Here is a 20,172-nt window from a genome sequence, read left to right as displayed (position 1 = left end):
AGGGCGGAAGAAGGAGGGAAAGAGCGGCAAGAGATGCTATCTCTGCCAACAGCCAGGTCACTTTGCCAGAGTCTGTCCGCAAAGGAAGGAATGGCAAGGGATGGCGGGAACTGTTGGGGGGAAGGAGGAAGAAGAAATCACGGAGCCAGTAAAAGCCAACGCCTGGTTGCCAACATCAGGGCACAGCAGCCAGGCCAGGGAGTAATGAATGTGCCCACGCCGGAACCTCCAAGACCAGCGCTTGTGATAGAGGTGTTGCTGGAACTGGCAAACGGACACCCACTGAAGATAAAGGCGCTATTGGATTCAGGTAGCTCATGTAATTTCATGAGCAAAGAGTTTGCAGCTGCACACCAAATACAGACTATCCCATTGAGTAAGCCTTTGCAGGTTACCACGATTGATGGGAGGGAGCTGTTGGGAGGAGAAGTGAGCCAACAGACTGTACCAATGATAATGAGGGTGGCACGACACACCGAACTGATAGCGTTTAACGTAGCCACCTTGGGAGGAGCTCCTATTATCTTGGGTATGAGCTGGCTGGCGCTACACGATCCGCTAGTAGGCTGGCATCAGAGAGTGGTTTCCTTTGGATCAGCACATTGCCTAGAACACTGCAAGGAGGGAGAGGCTCAGGCAGGCCCCAGGGGCACTCTAGCAGGGATGGAAGTGATGGACAAAGGGAGGGTGCCACCACAATACGCTGACTTGCTTGACGTATTCAGCGAAAAAGAAGCAGATAAACTGCCCCCGCACAGACCCTTTGATTGTCAAATTACCTTACTCCCAGGAGCACAATTGCCAGTGGGCAAGCTGTATGCAATGTCAGACAGTGAGATGCAGGAGTTAAGGGAGTTCATTGACAAGAATCTCAAGCGAGGTTTCATCAGAGAGTCACGAGCGGTGGGGGGCAGCCCAGTGTTCTTTGTGGACAAAAAAAACACGGGCAAGCCCAGGCTTGTATGTGATTTCAGGGCCCTAAATGCAGTGTCAGAACCAGTGACTTTCCCTATGCCCAGAATTGATGACATTCTAACACGGGTGAGAAAAGGGAAAATTTTTACCAAGCTGGACCTAAGGGGGGCATATAACTTGATACGTGTGAGAAAGGGGGATGAGTGGAAGACCACTATGTTCACCCCCTTGGGGGCCTTTGAGTACACCGTTATGCCTTTCGGATTACAAGGGGGCTCCGCCTGTTTTCAATCATTCATGAATCACGTCCTGGGGCCACTGCTCTACAAGAACTGCGTAGCGTTCTTAGATGACGTTCTGGTGTACTCAGACAATGAGGAGCAGCATGTGCGAGATGTAAGAGAGGTACTGAGCAAGCTGCGAGAAAACCGGCTGTGGGTGAAACTGGAGAAGTGTCAGTTTCATACCAAGGAGGTGGAATTCCTGGGGTACCGGTTGTCTGACAAGGGATTGGCCATGGATCCCAGCAAGGTTCAAGCGGTACTGGAATGGAAAACACCAAAGACCAAGAAGGACGTGCAAAGGTTCCTGGGCTTCGGAAACTTCTATAGGAAGTTCATCAAAAACTTTGCCCATTTAACAGCGCCCATCACGGATTGTCTTAGTAGCAAAAAGAAATTTGTTTGGACGGGAGAAGCGCAACAAGCGTTCGAACGCTTAAAGCAGGCGTTTGCGTCGGAAGAGCAACTCTTGCACGTGGATCTACAACAACCAATGAGAGTGGAGACTGACGCGTCAGACCGAGCGGTGGGGGCCGTTCTTCTCCAGCCGGGAAAAGATACGTCTGAATGGAGATCGTGTGCATTCTTCTCGCGGAAGTTGAACAAATCAGAGAGGAACTACACAGTGTACGACCGAGAACTGCTCGCCATTCATGAAGCATTCCGGAAATGGCGGCACTTGCTGATTGGGGCGCAGCACAAGGTTCAAGTCCGAACTGACCACAAAAATCTGGAATACTGGAGAACAGCCCGAGTGCTGAACCAGAGACAAGTGAGATGGGCCCAGGAGTTCTCCAAATTCCACTTTGAGATTCGTTACGTGCCCGGCTCCGAGAACGTGAGGGCGGACGCTCTTTCCAGGAAACCTGAGTACTTAGAGGGGGAGGGAGCGCCTGAGGCAAGGCATGTAATCCCTGAAGACCGCTGGGTGTGTGGGGCGGCATTGGTGGGGCAGAGGGAACTGATAGAGGGTACGGAGAACGATGAATACGCCCAAGAGAAACTCAGAGAGCTCCGGAGGACAGAGGAGAACACAGGGGGGTTCGAAGAAAAGAACGGGGCGTTGTATTACAAAGGGGCACTGTACATACCCGACGGGGAACTGAGGGGCAGAGTACTCAAGCAGTTGCATGACAGCCCCACAGCGGGACATTTTGGACAGCACAAAACCATGTGGTTGGTTACCAGGGAGTTTTGGTGGCCCAAGGTGAGGGAGGACGTACGGGAATATGTCAGGGGTTGCGACAGGTGCCAGCGAGCGAAAGGAGAGAGGGTGGCGCCAGCGGGGCTATTACAACCCTTACCCACGCCCGAAAGGCCATGGGAGGCAGTATCCATAGATTTTATGACGGACCTGCCAAAATCCAAAGGCAAAACAGCTGTCATGGTGGTGGTAGATCAATTAACCAAGATGTGTCATTTTATAGCTTGTTCACATGCAGTCACAGCGGAGGAAACCGCCAAGTTGTTTGTAGAACATATTTTCAAGTTGCATGGCGCCCCCTTGAGGGTGGTCAGCGACAGAGGGAAACAATTTACTTCCAGGTTCTGGAGGAAACTTATGAGCTTACTGCACGTAGAACTCAATTTCTCAACTGCCCGGCACCCAGAAACCAATGGGCAAGCGGAAAGGGCAAATGGGGTTTTACAACAATACCTGAGGTGTTATGTAAAAGACAGAGAAAATGATTGGGTGGATAAGTTACCTCTAGCAGAATTTGCCTACAACAACGCGGAGAACGTGTCCACAGGGATGAGTCCCTTCCTGGCAAATTATGGGTGTCACCCCCGGGCATTCCCAGGAGAGGGAGGGGAGAGGTGGAGCGTGCCGGCGGCGGAATATTTTTTTGAAGAGATGGAGGCGATCCACCGTCAGCTTCAACTTAACTTAGAGAAAGCCAAGGAAGAATATAAGAAGCAAGCAGACAGAAATAGGAGGGAAGGTGAAACTATAAGGGTGGGGGACCGGGTGTGGTTGTCCACCCAAGGGTTACCGTTCAAGGGCGGGAGTAAGAAATTGAGGCCCAAAAGATTGGGACCCTTTGAGGTCATACAGCAGGTCAACCCAGTGGCATTCAAACTCAGGCTGCCCAGTCACATGAAATTACACCCAGTATTTCACAGGTCATTACTGTCGCCGTACCGAGAGGGACGCGAGTGGGGGGAGCGTGAGAGAGAGGCCACCCAAACGCCCGTGATAGAAGAGAGAGAGCGCGACATGAACGTGGCAGGAATCATTGATTCCAGGTGGAAGGGGAATCAGGTGGAATATCTGGTAGAATGGGAGGGGGAAGCAGAGTCGGAAAACACTTGGGTACCAGCAGAGGTAGTCAATGACGAGGTTTTAATAGAAACATTTCATCAGCGTTTCCCAAGAAAACCGCAACCCGTGGCTCGATTTAGAAGGGAACACTTTGGGACCACCGATGAGGAAGGAGAGTTTGAAGGGTTCCCAGAGTCAGGGGTGGGTGAAGAAGCCGACTCCGACGAAGAAGAGGAAGACGGGGAGAGAGACGGTACGCCGTGGCTGGAAGTGTTAGAATCCTCGGACGACGAGGAGAGTTCCTTCAGGGGCTTTCCGCCCTCACCGCCAGTGGGAGAGGAGGCGGGAGGGGGTGAAGGGGGCCCTGGGGGGGAGGTGGATGTCAGGGAACTGCCATCGGAGAGACAGGTGGTGGACAGGCTACAGGAGAAAAGGAGAGAATCTGCAGTAGAAGAGGGAACCAGCAGGGGGAGTGCAGGAGTCACAGCGGAGGGGAGGCTCTGGGATGCTTCCAGTGAGAGTAGTGGAGAGGTAACGGGACCCCCGTTGGGAACGCCCACCCTTCGCCGGAAACTGTCACGCAGAGAGTCTCGAAAGCGCATGTCTGTCAAAGAGCTTTTATGTTGGCGTAAATTCCGTAGACGCCCACTGTCAGATTCTACCAGCGACTGATGGAGTCATGCTTTGGGGGCTCCGTTAGTGCATCGGTTTGGATGACCAGCCAAACCCCAGAGGGATCAAGCTTTTACGCACAAGCAGCTCACTATCCCATCACACTACCCTTCATGAAAATGAACTATAGTTTGTTGCAAATAATTTGGTAGAAATTTGCTTTGGGGTTTTTTTGGTGAGGAGAAGAAAGATAAATTCAGTAAGCATAGCCTAGACAAATTGTTCTTGACAGCCACCTTGAAAGCTCTTTAGAATGGAAAGTATGTGATACAAATATGTGCTTAGATTTTAAAAAGTCTTAAAAACAAAAAAAAAGGTTCATGAGTACATTTGCCTGGAAGTAAGCCCTTTGAATTTTATTGGAATTTAATGCCAAGGGAAAAGATTTAGGGTTGCAACCTAACGTCATAATGCTACAAATACTTTCCCTAGCTGAACAGATCCAGTCCGTTGTTTTAATTGTAATCCTGTTGCAGCAATTTAATGTATGATAACAGGTATGTAGTATTTCACTAATATCCCTGGTTTTATGCTATCTGAAACATCTTGAGAGTAGCATATAAGTAACTTATCTCCAGTACTGTATACACCCCCCTTCCATACATTTAGTGCTCTGCCTTGTGGACAATTACCTATACAGTATGGTTCTTCTCATCAAACATATTGGGTGGTCTCTGAACTATGGTGAGTGTCACATTTTAGTGTTGAACCAGTGCACAACCCTTGGGCACAAATTGCTTTCACTGCTTCATTTGAAAGAGCTAGGATATGCAAACTGAGATTTTATTTTTTAAAACCTGACCGTTTTCAGTGCTTCATATTAACTGAAAATGATAGTATGGTTGGGCCCCAATCTTGGGCTCTTGTCCATTGCCTGACTTTGTTGCCTTCTAGAGCCAGGCTTGGCATCAGCCGTTCTACAAATACTTTGTGGGGGGCAGTGTGAATTTGTAACCTGGGTCATACATGGGGCAGGCATCTTTGCGTAGATTAGAAGTCTAAATGTTTGAATTGCTTCATGCTAACAACATTAATTCTTTGCTTTTATTGGGCATGCTAAGAATTGGTTTTCTGTTAGACTTGTAAGATGTTGAATTAATATGGAATTGAGTATTTCACAAAAGTTTAGATGCCAGTTCAAGTGACAGCCCACTAATTAAATGTCATTGTTAGACCTTGAGAACTGGACTTGGTTCATGAAGCTTTTTCCAAAAAATGTTTCAAGTGCAATAACTTGAAAAGAGTGAAGTGAATGGGAAAGGAGTGCTTGTCATCCTCTTTAAGCAATGAATTTGTGTACTGCTTTATTTGCATGAAAAAGTAGATTTCTGTACATGACTGTCTTTATACTGCTCTCAGTTTTTACTGGGAAACAAAATGTCTTAATTCTTCAGCTCTTAAATAGTGTTTAGTTTGGTTCACAAAGTCTTCAGTAACGTTCTATTAACTTTGTAAGCATGCACAATAATAAAGATCAAGGTTAGCTTTATTTCTATAGTTTCTTGTAGTAGAGTGATGTTGTGGCTTTATTTCAATTAAGTTTTTAAATTAAGAACAGTTTGATTCTGTGGCATTTGCTAAGCTGCAGTGAAGACTTAGACAATACTGTATGTTTCAAGTCATAAATGTTCAGTGTTCACATTTATGGCATGTCTAAAAGAGATGAATAAAAGGCTGTTTTGATCTTTCAGAACTTCCTTTATTTGAAAATCCTGTGTAACAAACTGATATTTGAACTTTTAGTGTATTGTTCTCTGTAATGGTCAGTAGAAGAATCATACTACACAGAAGTAGAAATCTGCACTTGACTTTATTGTCAGTATCTTCATATCAATACATTGTATTGATTTGATGCACCTTTAGTATTCTACTGTATTGGATTAATTGAGTGATGTAGCATTTGTGTGAACCTGTGATAAGATGGCTGCTGTGTCTCAAACTGCTGCTGCAGAGCAGAAAATATATAATATTAAAAGATCCACTTGGTTGAAAGAAAGTTGTCTGTACTAAGCTATAGGAAATTAATTTTAACTTGTAATACTACTTGCAAGTCTTTAGAAGCACCTGATACTTAGAGATAATTTTGGCAAAACATAGCAGATTTAATCTGCAAAAGAAGACCATGCTAAAACTGTTTAGAGGTTTTGTTCACAATTAAGTGGTATAAAAATTCTGCTTAATGCTGAAGAAGACTTTGGGTTCTTTCAGGATAATATTTTTATTCACGTTTAAACAAGCCAATCTATTGGAAACTAGTTATAGATATTCAGCTGTCCCCCCCCCTTTATTTTTAATCTTAGAGGAAAGGAGGTGTCTTCTTCTGATTTCTCTGCTGCTCCAAATGCAGCCTCCCATAATTGTTTCTTCAGGTGAAGAGTGGTATGCAAATTTAATAAATAATCATAACCACAATTATTGTTTGGAGAGCCCAACCTCCAGAGAAACTTTACAAGGAAGGGAAGGAAGATTCAGCAAACACTCCACCTTCTTACAGGGCAGTGTCCTGTGGGTAGAGCTCCACTCCTGAGAAGTCTGAATCCAACCCACTGTCTTCTAAACTGATTGTATTCTTAAATATGGGTATGTATTTGTGGAAGACAAAAATACTTGTTTGAGTTGATGAGACAGAGCAATGAAGCCAATAGTTGCAGGAGAAGAAATACTCATCCTGTTACAGGAATCAAATGATACACAGAATGCGCTGATTCTTGGTTTACATGCTCAGCATATAGAAAGAACAAACAGTATACATGTCTCTAAAAAAATATAGTTCTGATCATGGGTGCCGCAGTTGCCAGGTTTTGAAGGCATGATAGTAGAACTTCTGACAACCTTCTAGTAACTATTTCTCATGTTGTTCCAATGGCAGAGTGTAGACATAGAGACCCAGGCCCTGGGAAACAGCCCAGAAACAAGGGAGTGGTTAATAGGAAATCAGGATCTATGCGAATGATGCTAGCATCTGTTTATTATGTGCACTTTGGACTAGATTGGCATAGAGCTCCTGTGGTGCAAAAAGCAAACAAACCCCTGCACATTTTCAGGACACAACTTGGGTATTCAGGAATGTATCCTTGCAGCATAATTATTATGGGTCAAATTCTAGCTCAATCCCTGAAGCTAATATTATCTCCAGTTTATTTTAATGCTCATATTCAAATGGCATTACTGATGATATTGTCAGTGTGTCAGGTTCAAACAGGAAGGATATTAACACTTTCTAAGTGACTGTCCCCATAGTTCTTCACAAATTATCTGGGTTAGAGACATATCAGTGGACAGAATCAGGAGACACAACATATTCTTATGTCCTGTGTTCAGTATGTCAGTTAATGTCAGTTAACCTGTTTAGGTTTTGCTATCACCAAAACTAGTAATTGTTCATATTTTCACTCTTGCAGTAATTAGCAGTATCAGTTAAAGTAGATTGTATACGTGAAAGCTGCCTGAGACTAAGGAAGCAGTACTGGAGAACATCCGGCCCTAAATTTACCTCTTATCCTATGAGGTTACATTCTGGGGGAAACAAACTAGTCTACAGATTTCCTTTCTGAACTTGATGTCCAGAGTCTTTTGTTAGAATAGTGATTCTTCCTTTGCTCAGACAGTTTTAAATATTCAGTAAGATGGGGGCTGGTAGTGTAGATTGGCATAATAATACGAAAACAAATTATTTAAGTAACCTGAATTGCAGAGAACTTCACATATTTTGGATACTTGCATGATTTTTGAATGTAAATGCAGTATGTAACAGTAACCTACTGCCTATTCAGACAGGAAGCAGGACGTGCTGCTGGCATTAATCACTGCTTCTCTCTAACAAATGGTTCTCCAGATATATTTGTTAACAATAACTTTCTTCCTATTACATTCATAATTTCTGTCTCAAATTTAATCATCAGTTAAGACTGGCACAGCAATCCTATGCATGTTTACTCAGAAGTAAGTCCCTCTTACTGCCATGTGTGTTTGGGATTGCAGCCTTAAGCTCCCTATGTCATGATCCACATTACCTTCATTTTTCTTGTGTGCATATGCACACATTATGCATTGAGGCATGTGTTGTGGCTATTGTGCAAATACAGCAGGCAGCATCCGTTGCAAAGTAATTTTCTTAATTGTTATAAAAATGTTAGTATGCAAGTTGTTTGGGTGGAAAGCCACCTTAGTTTCTGTGAAGTCATGTTCTTTTGTCCTAAGTATTATATGTATATATTATCAGCTGTAAACTATAGCTGAAATTTGGAATGAAAATGCTTTTGCAATTGACATGGTTTTCCTGCTGGACGCCTCCCCTCTGTTTTAAAATGTGTTACCACTAGGGACATAGACTTGGAGGTCTGGATGGGACTTGAAGGTCATCTTGTTTGACGCTCTACCCTAAAGCAGAATCTTGCAGTTTGAATTGAAATGGACTAGACAGCTCCTAATGATCAGTAATGGAAATGGATCTGAATTAAATTAGCCCTCTCTGCTATGATGTGAACTGATTATTTTCCATAGCTTCAATCAAGGGTATATGTTATCAATACTGTTAACATATACATATTAGTCTTGATGAATCACTTGGCATTGAGGGCAGAAAAGCCAGTCATCACACAAAGAGAAATTGTTCAGTTAAACGAGAATAAGAGAAATTGATTTTGGGCATGTCTCTCTTTCTCTGTTCTCCCCCTGACCCCATTCCACTTTCTGTATTCCCTCTCTGCTCAGTAAAAGTGGTTGTCCTTTCCCGCTCTCATTGACAAGTTACCCCTCCCTTCCCTTCTGCTAGATTGTCCAGACAGCAAATTGACAAGAGCTGGGGTGGATCGGAGAAAAGAAAGCAGTGGATGTGAACAAGACTATGTTATATTCTCTGGTGTGATCAGGGCCATTGGCTGGGTTGGGCTGGGTGAACACGTGACTGGAATGTGGCTGTATTGGCTCTGGCTTTAGCGCAGACAGTGAATACAGGAAGGTACTGGGTGTTGAAGACTGAATGGAGGTGCGGTCGGCGTCGGAGATGGGGTAGGTGAAATGTTAGGGTTGTACTCCTGTTGGAAATGAGCACTGACTATTGGTGTCTGTAAGGATTGTGGCATCTGGCTAGTGAATGACATTTGTCAGGAAAGGTAGCCTGGTTCTCTGCCCATGAATTCGCTTCTTAGCTTTTGCAGAAAGAACTAGGAATCAAGTCCTAGGATTCTGATCCATGCTTTTGACAGAACGAGAGGATATTGCGATGGCGAGCTTTGGACGCGATAGAAAAAGGACGCTTTTGTAGCACGAAAATGGTTGTTCTAAAGGTTTGACATAGAAACAAGGAGAAAATAGTATCTTAGGAGACGGATAAAGGGCAACAAAGAATGAAACATTCATCGCTTAGAGGAATGAGCTGAGCCCATTGAAATCCTCCCTTCTCCTTCTCCTCCTCCCTCCTGTCACAGTAGCAGCAGCAAGAGAAAGGGACACAAAGCAGCAGAGGAGATGCCTTGATTTGAATCTAACAACCCCACAATGCAAGGGCTGGAGGGGGAGGATGAGGAAGGTATTGTAGAGAATGGATTATTGTAATTTTGAAATGTTAAGATTTGCTTTTGGATGGCCTGCATAATATTGCAGAGCCATGAAGACTCCCCGCTGGAAATGCTGTGAAATCCCAGTGCCTTTGTTAGTGACATGATGTGTTGCTGGCATTTCTGCGGTTTACTGCAGCAGCTTTTGCTCCTTTACTGAAAGGGGAAAAGCTGCATAGAGACGAGAGGTTCTGCTGCACTGCTGCACCCAGGAATGCAATAGAGCAGTTGCCATCCCTGCAAAAGCAAATTCCGAAATGTTAAAAAATAAAGATGAAAGGGAAAAGGAAAGACCAGTATTTGTCATCTGCCCGAAGCTTTTGACTTGATCTATTCATCATCACCATAAGAGATTCTGAGAGTTATTCAGTCTTGGATACTATTAGTAATCTTAATAAATTATGTATGAAGTAGTGCTCTTTTCTTTCTTTTTTCTCGTCAGATGCAGTTTTAAATGTAATAATTAGGTCAGCTTTGATGCATCACTGTGGAGGAAAAATGGCTATTTTATTTGAGCATCAGCAGAATTAGAAGTAATCTAGCAGAACAATGATTAAAGTATAATAAATTATCAATTCATTTTCAGCAGTATAAGTTGAAGGTAGTACTTTTGGGATGATTTGCTTTTTTTGTGGATCAGCCCCAAAATTCTTGAATAATTGTGTGTTGTATTTACTTGGTGCTCCCAAATGCTAAAACAATATTTTAGTATTTATAGCAACTGTTTTTAAATTACTGTACACTTTAATATTCTGCTTCGCCACATTTCAAACAATATCAATTATTGTTCTTGCTGGCTGATAAAGATAATTTGGATTCAAAAATTATATATAGCAAGAATGCCATTTTCTACTTAGTATGTACATTCTTTAGTGAAGTCATCAGCTTCATTAGTGGACTATACATTTTAAATTTATTATTTAGAGTAATAGGCCTGTGAATACTTGGACTTCCTTAAAATTTATATAAATATATTCAATTTCAGATCAGCTATATGGAACAGAATAAGCAATCATGATGGGAGTCCACATGAGAGATGCATTCCATTAAATATTTTCTTAACAATTCAGACATAAGGACATAAATAATCACTAATTAAAATGAGTATGTGATTAGAAAAACAAGCTTAAGGTGCAATTTTTAAAAGGTAAACTCTGGTAGAATTATTAGTCCCATTAAATAACTATAGGTGCTAGGAGAAGAAGACAAAAATCTTGGACAGCAGTGGTAGTGCAGAGGCTCCTTTGGATTGTTCTTCCATTATTACTTTAAACTGGGTATGTGCAGAGAATCTTCTCTTTAAAATGGCACAAGGATTCAGTTATACTCTGTATACTCCATAAAGTTGAGCCTACATAATAAGCTGGTTCCCCAAATTTCACCTATCTTGTAATGGTGGATATGACAGAGAATTTATGATGTGTTTTCAATATACAAAAATACAACATTTTTGATAAGTCTTTGTGATGGGGATTTAGTTTACCATTCTGCCATTATTAAAGGATCCAATCAGGAAGAGATAAATCAATTTATTGCTGAAACAGATTGCTATATGGTGGCTGGCTGGATACTATACAGAATAAGTGCTGATGAGCCTTCTAAATATAAACTGCTTCCTGTTGTTTGACATGTGAAGGTCACTATGTTGGATCACTTGTGATTCTGAAGTGATGTTGTTTGTAGTGATTAGTCTTATTTAAGACAATTACTTGTTTTCCAATAAGTGATCCATGCCTTTTAAATGGGAAATAGAAGTGCTTAGAACTCTTTCCTGAATCATGTGCATAAGTGTCCCACTTTGTGTTTCTCGATTAAGACAATACTGCATGGTGTTCCAGATGCTCTTGAAGGAAACTGATTTTTTAAATCAGGGTTTCCCAGACTTGGGTCTCCAGCTGTTTTTGTACTACAATTCCAATCATCCTTGCCCACTGGTGCTGGTGGCTAGGGATGATGGGAGTTGTAGTCCAAAAACAACTGGAGACCCAAGTTTGGGAGACCATAGTATCCTTCTGCAGCAGTTGTCTGAATCAGGGGTAGGTGGCACTGCTTTGCAGTGGTTCCAGTTCTACTTGGAGGGCTCTTTGGCCCTGTGAAACCTTCAATGTGTGGTTCATTTTTCTCACCTATGGTGTTTTAACATCTTACATGAAACCACTGATTAGGGTTAGCAAGAGTTTTGGAGTACGTTCTCAGCAATATACTGATGGGACACAGCTCTACTTCTCCTTTACATCTGTAGGTGTGGCAGTGGATGTGCTGGGCCACTGTCTTGCCTTGGTAATGGACTGGAAGAGAGCCAGTAAACTGAAGCTCAATCCAAATAAGACTGAGGTACTGTTAGTGGGCGGTTCCCTATACCAGATGGATGGGAGGTTGCCAGCTCTTGATGGGGTTACACTCCCTCTGAAGGAGCAGGTCCATAGTTCATGGGTATTTCTGGATCCTCTCCTGTTGTTTGAGGCTCAGGTGGCTTCAATAGCATAGAGTATCTTTCATCAACTTCATCTGGTGAGTTAGCTGCAGCCCTGTCTGAACAGGGATCACCTAACGTCTGTTGTCTATGCTGTGGTAACCTAGGTCAGATTACTGCAATGTGTTGAACATAGGGCTTCCTTTGAAGAGAGTTCGGAAACTTCATCTAGTGCAGAATTTGGTGGCCAGGTTGCTCACTGGGATAAGACAGTTTGAACATATTTTACTGATCCTGGCCCAACTGCACTGGCTGCCGATTAGTTTCTAGGCCCAATTCAAAGTGCTGACCTATAGTTTTGACCTATAAAGCCTTAAATGGCTCAAGACCACAGTACCTCAAGGACCACCTCTCTCCATCTGAACCTACCCAGACTCTGCAGTCTTCATCTGAGGCAATTTTGCACGTACCTCCTCCATGAGAGATCTGGAGGGTGGTGGCATGAGAACAGGCCTTTTTTGTGGTGACTTCCCATTTGTAGAATACTCTCCCCAAGGAGGCTTGCCTGGTGCCTTCATTACATAGGTGCCAAGTCTTTGGATGATTCTATGGGCTTTTAAATGTGTTCGGGGGTATTAGTTTGTGTTTGCTTTTGTTTTATTATGTATTTTGAATTTTTATAATGCGAAGCACCCTGTGGTCTTCGAATGAAGGGTGGTATACAAATTTTATAAATAATAAAATAATAAAAAATGCTCTGACAAGCCCATCTTTTCTCCAAACTCATTTCACAGGTGTCTGAATAGCTTGTAGTAGCTTTGTTTTTCATAACTATGTTTAAAGAAGTTTACTTCCTTTGCTTGACATATGCACTCACTGAAGCAACATTTGAGAACCCCTTTAAATTAGCTTTAAAACCAAATATTGTAGAATTTGGCTCTATTCATTTGATTAAACCTGACACCCCTGCCCACTGTGTGAGAGCTCTCCCACTATTTGTGCCAGAAGAGAGAGGCAGAGAGAGAGAGCTAATGAAGCACCTATTGTGTGCTTCTGGGAAATAACCGACTTGTGTACGGATGCTGCCCAGCGAGACACTGTCAGTCATGGGATAATTGTGAGAAATGAGACCCTGCAGAAGCAGGATCCTTTGCATACACGATGTTCCCTCATTGCACAATGCAGCAGCGGGTTAGGGCTGCTCTCACTCTGGATGCATTCTTTTTCCCATGAGTGAAGCAAGAGACAGCAGATCCTGCTCCCAAAGGAGAAGTAGGGATGTAGCAGCAGTTGGATCCCATCAGGTTATCTAGATCAGAGGCATGGGGAAGATTTTTTTTTTGTCCAATGGCCATATTCCTTCAGTCTCCCAGGAGCCATATGCTAACAGTGGGTGAGCCCTGAGGCAAAAGAGATTAGATCAGTGTTTCTCAAACTTGGGTCTCCAGTTGTTTTTGGATTACAACTCCTATCATCCCTAGCTAGCAGGACCAGTGGGCAGATATCATGGGAATATTGTTGGACAGTGGATGTTGTGTTGGTCAAGGAACAGGGGCGTGGCCATATGGCTAAGAAATATGTACAGTAAAGTGGTTTTGTTTTATTCATAGTTTTGTTAGCCTGAGGTCTTCGCTGTGGTATAATTGAAGTCCAGTATGATTTGTCTGTTGTGGACTTCAGTCTGATGCTTCCAGTGTATTCACTGCTTGCAAGGTCTCAGAACTTTAATATGGCAAAAGTGCAAACAAGGGTAAAACCTAATGGTATTGGGGGCCGCTGTTCCATCTGAGTTTTTTTAACAGTCTGAAGAAATTTATGATAAGTGGTAACCATGCTGAAATGTACTAATAATGCTAGTACAGTCAAACCTCGGATCCTGAACGCCTCCGTTTTGGAACGTTTCGGCTCCCTAACGTCAAAAACCCAGAAGTAAATGCTCCAGTTTTCGAACGTTTTTTGGAAACCGAATGTCCAATGCAGCTTTCACTTGAGTGCAGGAAGCTCCTGCAACCAGTCAGAAGCCATGCCTCGGTTGTCGAACATTTTGGAAGCCAAATGTCTTCTGGAACAGATTGCGTTTGACAACCAAGGTTTGACTGTGCTGGCATTGAAAAATTATTGCTTGCATGGCTAAACAAAGTTCAACAAATTATGGATACCCCATAAACACAGCATCTCATTTAAAAAAGAACTTGCTTTCATGCAGTAAGTTATAGTGTATTCTTGTGCAATATCTAGCTGTTCTCTTGTGAGTGAGAGAATACAGAACACCAACGTTTAGCTGATTGTTTGTTTGCTTAAAAAAAAATATATTACCATAATAACAATGATTTATGAAATTCACCAGTTACCATCCAAAATACAATCAAAAGGATGATATTTGTTCTTGTTAGTAGAATTCTTACAGGTTACATCCCTAATTTGTTAAATATATTTTGATTAAACAGACTATGGAGCTAGTAAAGCAATACTGAGACTTTCGATCTAAAAAAATGTAGTATAAACACCAACAATTGGGAAACACTGGCCTGCGAGTGCCCCAGTTGGAGAACAGCCTTTACCAAAGGTGTTGTGGACTTTGAAGACGCACAAACTCAGGATGAAAGGTAGAAATGGGCTAAGAGGAAGGCAGGTTTAGCAAACCTTCACCATGATCAATTCCCACCCAGAAACCTATGTCCCCACTGTGGAAGGATGTGTGGATCCAGAATTGGCCTCCACAGTCACCTACGGACTCACCATTAAGACCGTGTTCATGGAAGAGGGACGCGGGTGGCGCTGTGGGTAAAACCTCAGTGCCTAGGACTTGCCGATCGTCAGGCGGTTTGAATCCCCGTGGCAGGGTGCGCTCCCGTTGCTTGGTCCCTGTGCCTGCCAACCTAGCAGTTCAAAAGCACCCCAATGTGCAAGTAGATAAATAGGGACCGCTTTACAGCAGGAAGGTAAACGGCGTTTCCATGTGCTGCGCTGGCTCTCCAGATGCAGCTTGTCACGCTGGCCATGTGACCCGGAAGTGTTTGTGGACAGTGCTGGCCCCCGGCCTCTTAAGTGAGATGGGCGCACAACCCTAGAGTCGGACACGACTGGCCCGTTCGGGCAGGGGTACCTTTACCTTTACATGGAAGACAATCCTACTTGGCTACGAGTGATCTTCAGAAGAGAAGACTTGAGACTTTTGGTTCCTTTCCCAAATCTTCAGGTTGAGGTTATAGCTGTGTTTTGCTTCACACTTTGTGTGATATCTACTTCTGTTACTCATGAGCTGACACTGCATAATGGCAAGGCAATGAATCGATGGGGGAATTGCGAATGTGAGAACAGCAGAATTTGTTAAAGCTGGCCTGGTTTGCATAAACATTTGCTTGTATTGCTGCTGCTTTCTTTCATTCATTTCCTTTCTTAAGTCTTGTCTATACAAGATTTTAACAGGTTTAATTTGCTTGGTATTAGTAGAGGGTTGGTTGAATCCAGAATATCCTTTGTGCCAGAGCTCATGATTAAGATTGATTACTTTATTTACAATTTGTATTATATCTAATCCCATGTCATAGGCTTAGGCTGGATTGCCCTTGACTTGCATGGTTTTCTGTATCATGCCAGAGCTAGCTTCAGTGTTCCCCATACTCTCGATCTTCATCTTTCTTTAGTCCTCCACTCATCCCTTCTAGAGACATTTTAACAAAATATTGCCAGTGAAATATTCAACCACACTTCAACTTCAGCCAAGGAGAACTGCTGTCTCTCTTCTCACCTGTCATTCTTTTCCCAGGTTCCTTTTGTAGCTCAGTTTGTTTCCCCCTTGAGAATATTGGCTGATACTTGGCATTGTGAAAGCAGCTCTTGCCACTCATGGATGAAAACAAACAAACAAATGGAACTAACTTGACCGGTTTCTGTCCAGTTATGTAAATGCTACAGTGGAGGGGGCATGGTACTGCATTGATTAAGGGATGTAGTGATGAATCTACCCATCTTTGTGCAAGGCAAATATAACTATAGATTTAGGCCTGTGTCCAACACACTCTTTTTATAGAAAGTATATTTTACAGACAGAGAGAGAGATTGAGAGAGAGATTGATTGATTCTTGGTAACACACTTCACCAGCCTGCTTCAGTCTGACTTGTGACCTAATTATAGCTTTGTAGGCCCCCATGGATGAACCTCATCTCATGATTGATAATACAGTACAAGATTGCTCCGAACTTTTCCAGCACTTTGGACCATACGATTCGTTAAAATGACATTTTTCTTGGGATTTCAGGGCTAGTTCCCCAGTCATTTCTTTTCTTATAGAAGCAGTTGGTAGCCTCCAGCCTACTAGGCATCCCTGTCCAGCCCACCAAGGTCCTGGTCATTGCCCTCCCCAACTCCCCATCCTAAAGGCAAGGGAAGCAGTTCCCCCTCGGCTTTACCTGAACAAATGATCAGTGGGTGATAACAGCGGCGGGCAAATCATTGGGAGGGGAGGTTAAAAGTCTCCCTGTGATTCCCCCTTCCATTGCTCAGCTGTTTGGGAATCAGCTGTGCCACAGCAAAAAGAAGGGTTGCTCCAGCATTTCCCAAAGATTCCTGATGGATTCGTCTTTTGCACTGTCTGTGTGTGTGTGTGTGTGTGTGTGTGTGTACGCGCGCAGCAAGGAAATGCAGCATGCAGGCTATCCAGGAAGAGCAGCTGGTGGAGTTTCCTCTGTGCACTGAGAAGAAAAAACAGAGGGATGGGAGAGATTGAAGGAGAGCTTGTATTAAATCTCTGTGTGTCTATGTTAAAGGGAGTGTGATGTCTGACCCACTCACTATTTAAATGCAGCCCCCAATAGCTTTGCACTAGGGCCACCCAAAAAGTTCACTGATCTTAAGTCTGCTCAGAAACAGTCTGCTTAGATATGGGCAAGATGCTGTGGGGTGTGTTCCTCAAGGCTCTGTGTTCGTTCCAATCTATGTTAAATCACTTGGAAAGATCAACTGTAGCTGTAGAGTAGAAGTGGGAAGCCTCCAGTCCAGGGACCAAATGTGGCTCTCTAGGACTCTTGTTAGGAGCTTGGTATTCTCATTAGGCCACACCCACTTATCACTGACCCTGCTCCATGCCCTCCTCAAGTGCTTTTGCCTGGCTGAAATGTATTGTTGGTGGTGATAAATCCTCTTCCTTGACTGGATGGTGGACAGAAAAATGTGGATATTAGTGTAGAAAACAATATGTAGCATGCTGTAGAGTCACATTCACTCACTTTTTGCCTCTGGCCCCACCCACTGTTGGTATGAGGAGTTGGGACCTTAGGGCTGAAAGGGTTTCCCACATTTGTATTAGAGGGACGCGGGTGGCGCTGTGGTCTAAACCACTGAGCCTCTTAGGCTTGCTGATCAGAAGGTCAGCTGTTCAAATCCCCGCAATGGGGTGAATTCCCGTTGCTCGGTCCCTGCTCCTGCCAACCTAGCAGTTCGAAAGCACGTCAAAAAGTGCAAGTAGACAAATAGGTACCGCTCCAGTGGGAAGGTAAATGGCGTTTCCATGTGCTGCTCTGGTTTCGGTGTCCCGTTGCACCAGAAGTGGCTTAGTCATGCTCGCCACATGACCCGGAAAAACTGACTGTGGACAAACGCCGGCTCCCTTGGCCTGTACAGTGGTACCTCGGGTTACATATGATTCAGGTTACAGACTCCACTAACCCAGAAATAGTACCTTGGGTTAAGAACTTTGCTTCAGGATGAGAATAGAAATCGTGTGGCGGCGGCGCAGCAGCAGCGGGAGGCCCCATTAGCTAAAGTGATGCTTCAGGTTAAGAACAGTTTCAGGTTAAGAAGGGACCTCCGGAATGAATTAAGTACGTAACGAGAGGTACCACTGTAAAGTGAGATGAGCGCCGCAACCCCAGAGTCGTCTGCGACTGGGCTTAACTGTCAGGGGTCCTTTACCTTTACCTTTTATATCAGTATGCAGATGTTCTGCATTTCTGTGACCAAATATTCAGGACCTGTTGACTGTGCCTAGAATGGCTGCTTAGAGGTGATGTTCTTGTGATGTAAGGGCAAACATTCTGAAGCTGACTCTAGACAAGTCCAAAGTGATGCTGGTGTGGCACTGGCAGTGACTGGCTTGGAAGATGTTATATTAGGTTGCAATCTGCTTATGTGAACAGCAGAGCTTTGGGGTTCTTCTGGACCTGGCACTCAGCAGATCATATTATCAGACATTTTAAAAAATGAACTAGAGTTGGAAGAGACTATATTTATCTGAGCTTGAATATAAACGAGAAATGAAAGAAGCTTTCATTTCATACTCCTCATGCATGAATGAGAAGTGGGGAGGGGCAACAGTAAACCATAGTTAATTTGTGATCAGACCAGAGCAGGGGGGCTCATATGAAAATAGGTGGATTCTGAGATACTCTGATCTCAATCCTTCAGAGGCTTTAGAAGTTGATACCAGCTCCTTGAATTGGGTGCAGGGTTAACTGGAAAGTCAGTGCAGTTGTTCCAAAGCTGGCTGACCTTGTACCAGCCTTGCCACATCAGATAGGTTGGATATGAGTGGCGGCACTGAGCATTGCCTGGAGTTTCTGAGCTATCTTCAAGATCAGCCTTGTTTAAGATGCTTTAAATTAAAGAGGTTTGGGGAGCATACAGGCACTTCTGGAGGTAAGGTTCTGCGTGATTCTCCTTCACTAAGTATTAACCCTGGGAGTTCTTTGCTGATTGAAACCTAATAAACACATGGTCATACGCAAATGGTTCAGCATAACTAACCTGTTAAAATCATATTCTGTCTTTACTAATGTCTACAATTTGGGGGACATGGGTGGCGCTGTGGGTAAAATCTCAGCGCCTAGGACTTGCCGATCGCATGGTCGGCGGTTCAAATCTCCGCGGCGGGGTGCGCTCCCGCTGCTCGGTCCCAGCGCCTGCCAACCTAGTAGTTCGAAAGCACCCCCGGGTGCAAGTAAATAAATAGGGACCGCTTACTAGCGGGAAGGTAAACGGCGTTCTGTGTGCTGCGCTGGCTCGCCAGAGCAGCTTTGTCACGCTGGCCACGTGACCCGGAAGTGTCTGTGGACAGCGCTGGCCCCCGGCCTCTAGAGTGAGATGAGCGCACAACCCTAGAGTCTGTCAAGACTGGCCCATACGGGCAGGGGTACCTTTACCTTTACCTTACAATTTTGGACGTAATAGTGTGATAATTCTTCTAGGCATTTCTGAGGTCAGCAATAGGACTTCTTACTCTTTCCGCTGCGCTTACTAGCTGTCCTGAGCACACCCAGCCCAAGGAGGACAAATGGGTGGTAGTTTAATTCTGTATTGAGAAAGCATGAACTTACAGGAGCTTATGAGGCGCACTAAACACGCATGCACACGTGCTTCTGGTGGCCAGGTGGCTGGTGCCCCTCCCTGGGCTTGTGCTATGAGCTAGACTGTTGGAGTAATGGGTGGCCACACCTACACCCAAGCTTAAGTACTCTTGCCAGGTAGCACAAGGGTAAGCAACCCGCAACTTCTACACAGAAGTTGTCACTGTGCCTGCCTCTTCAAGACCCTCCTGATCCCAGTGACAGTGGGGAAGGGGATTCTGCCCCAGCTCCCTTCAGGCACTATCTCTCCCTCAGCTCTTGGTGCAGACCCCTCCTCATCCTCTGGCTCCTGCTCCTGTCTTGCAGGAAGCACAAAAAGCCATAAATAGCCACCCCTTTCTCCTGGATCAGCCTCTGGCCCCACCACCTCTTCCACCCACTCCTTGGAGCCCTGCCAGTCCCTGACACTAGCAATCTCCCACACTGCATTGCATTGTGATCCAGTTTGGGGAGCTTCAGTAAACTGGAAACCAAATGGCAATGAGGAAACGCATGCTACAAGGTTCTCTGCATTTGGGCTTTAGCATTGAAAATAAGGTCCAGCTTACTACTTAACCTTTGTGGCAATGCATTTATTATGATTTGGAACCAATCAAAATGTAATTTTGTATTGCTCTGTGTGTGTGTGTGTGTGTGTGTGTGTGTGCGCGCGCGCACAAAGGCTGGGAAAGCAGCAGAACTCCTTTAATTCGTATTGACTTCAATTAGAACTTCCTCGTAGAAAGC

General features: G+C 44.1%; 1 protein-coding gene across 4 annotated transcripts in view; it reads left to right on the top strand.

Annotated features, from left to right (window-relative positions):
- Window positions 1–20,172, top strand: part of APC (APC regulator of WNT signaling pathway) — a 69,380-nt gene that overhangs the window by 9,536 nt on the left and 39,672 nt on the right. Inside the window, exon 1 of one of the 4 annotated variants that reach the window (XM_081880299.1) lies at window positions 8,951–9,141. The exons of 2 other annotated variants lie outside the window; for them this stretch is intronic. The gene's annotated coding sequence lies outside the window, so the exon portion shown is untranslated. Of the gene's footprint in view, window positions 1–8,950; window positions 9,142–9,572; window positions 9,662–20,172 lie in introns of those variants that run through there. One more of the 4 variants, XM_081880300.1, reaches the window with a different exon arrangement.

Source organism: Podarcis erhardii, assembly GCF_964252035.2.
Source record: "Podarcis erhardii genome assembly, chromosome: 11".
In the NCBI taxonomy this organism is placed as follows: Eukaryota; Metazoa; Chordata; class Lepidosauria; order Squamata; family Lacertidae; genus Podarcis; species Podarcis erhardii.
This window is presented reverse-complemented; position numbering and strand designations above follow the sequence as displayed.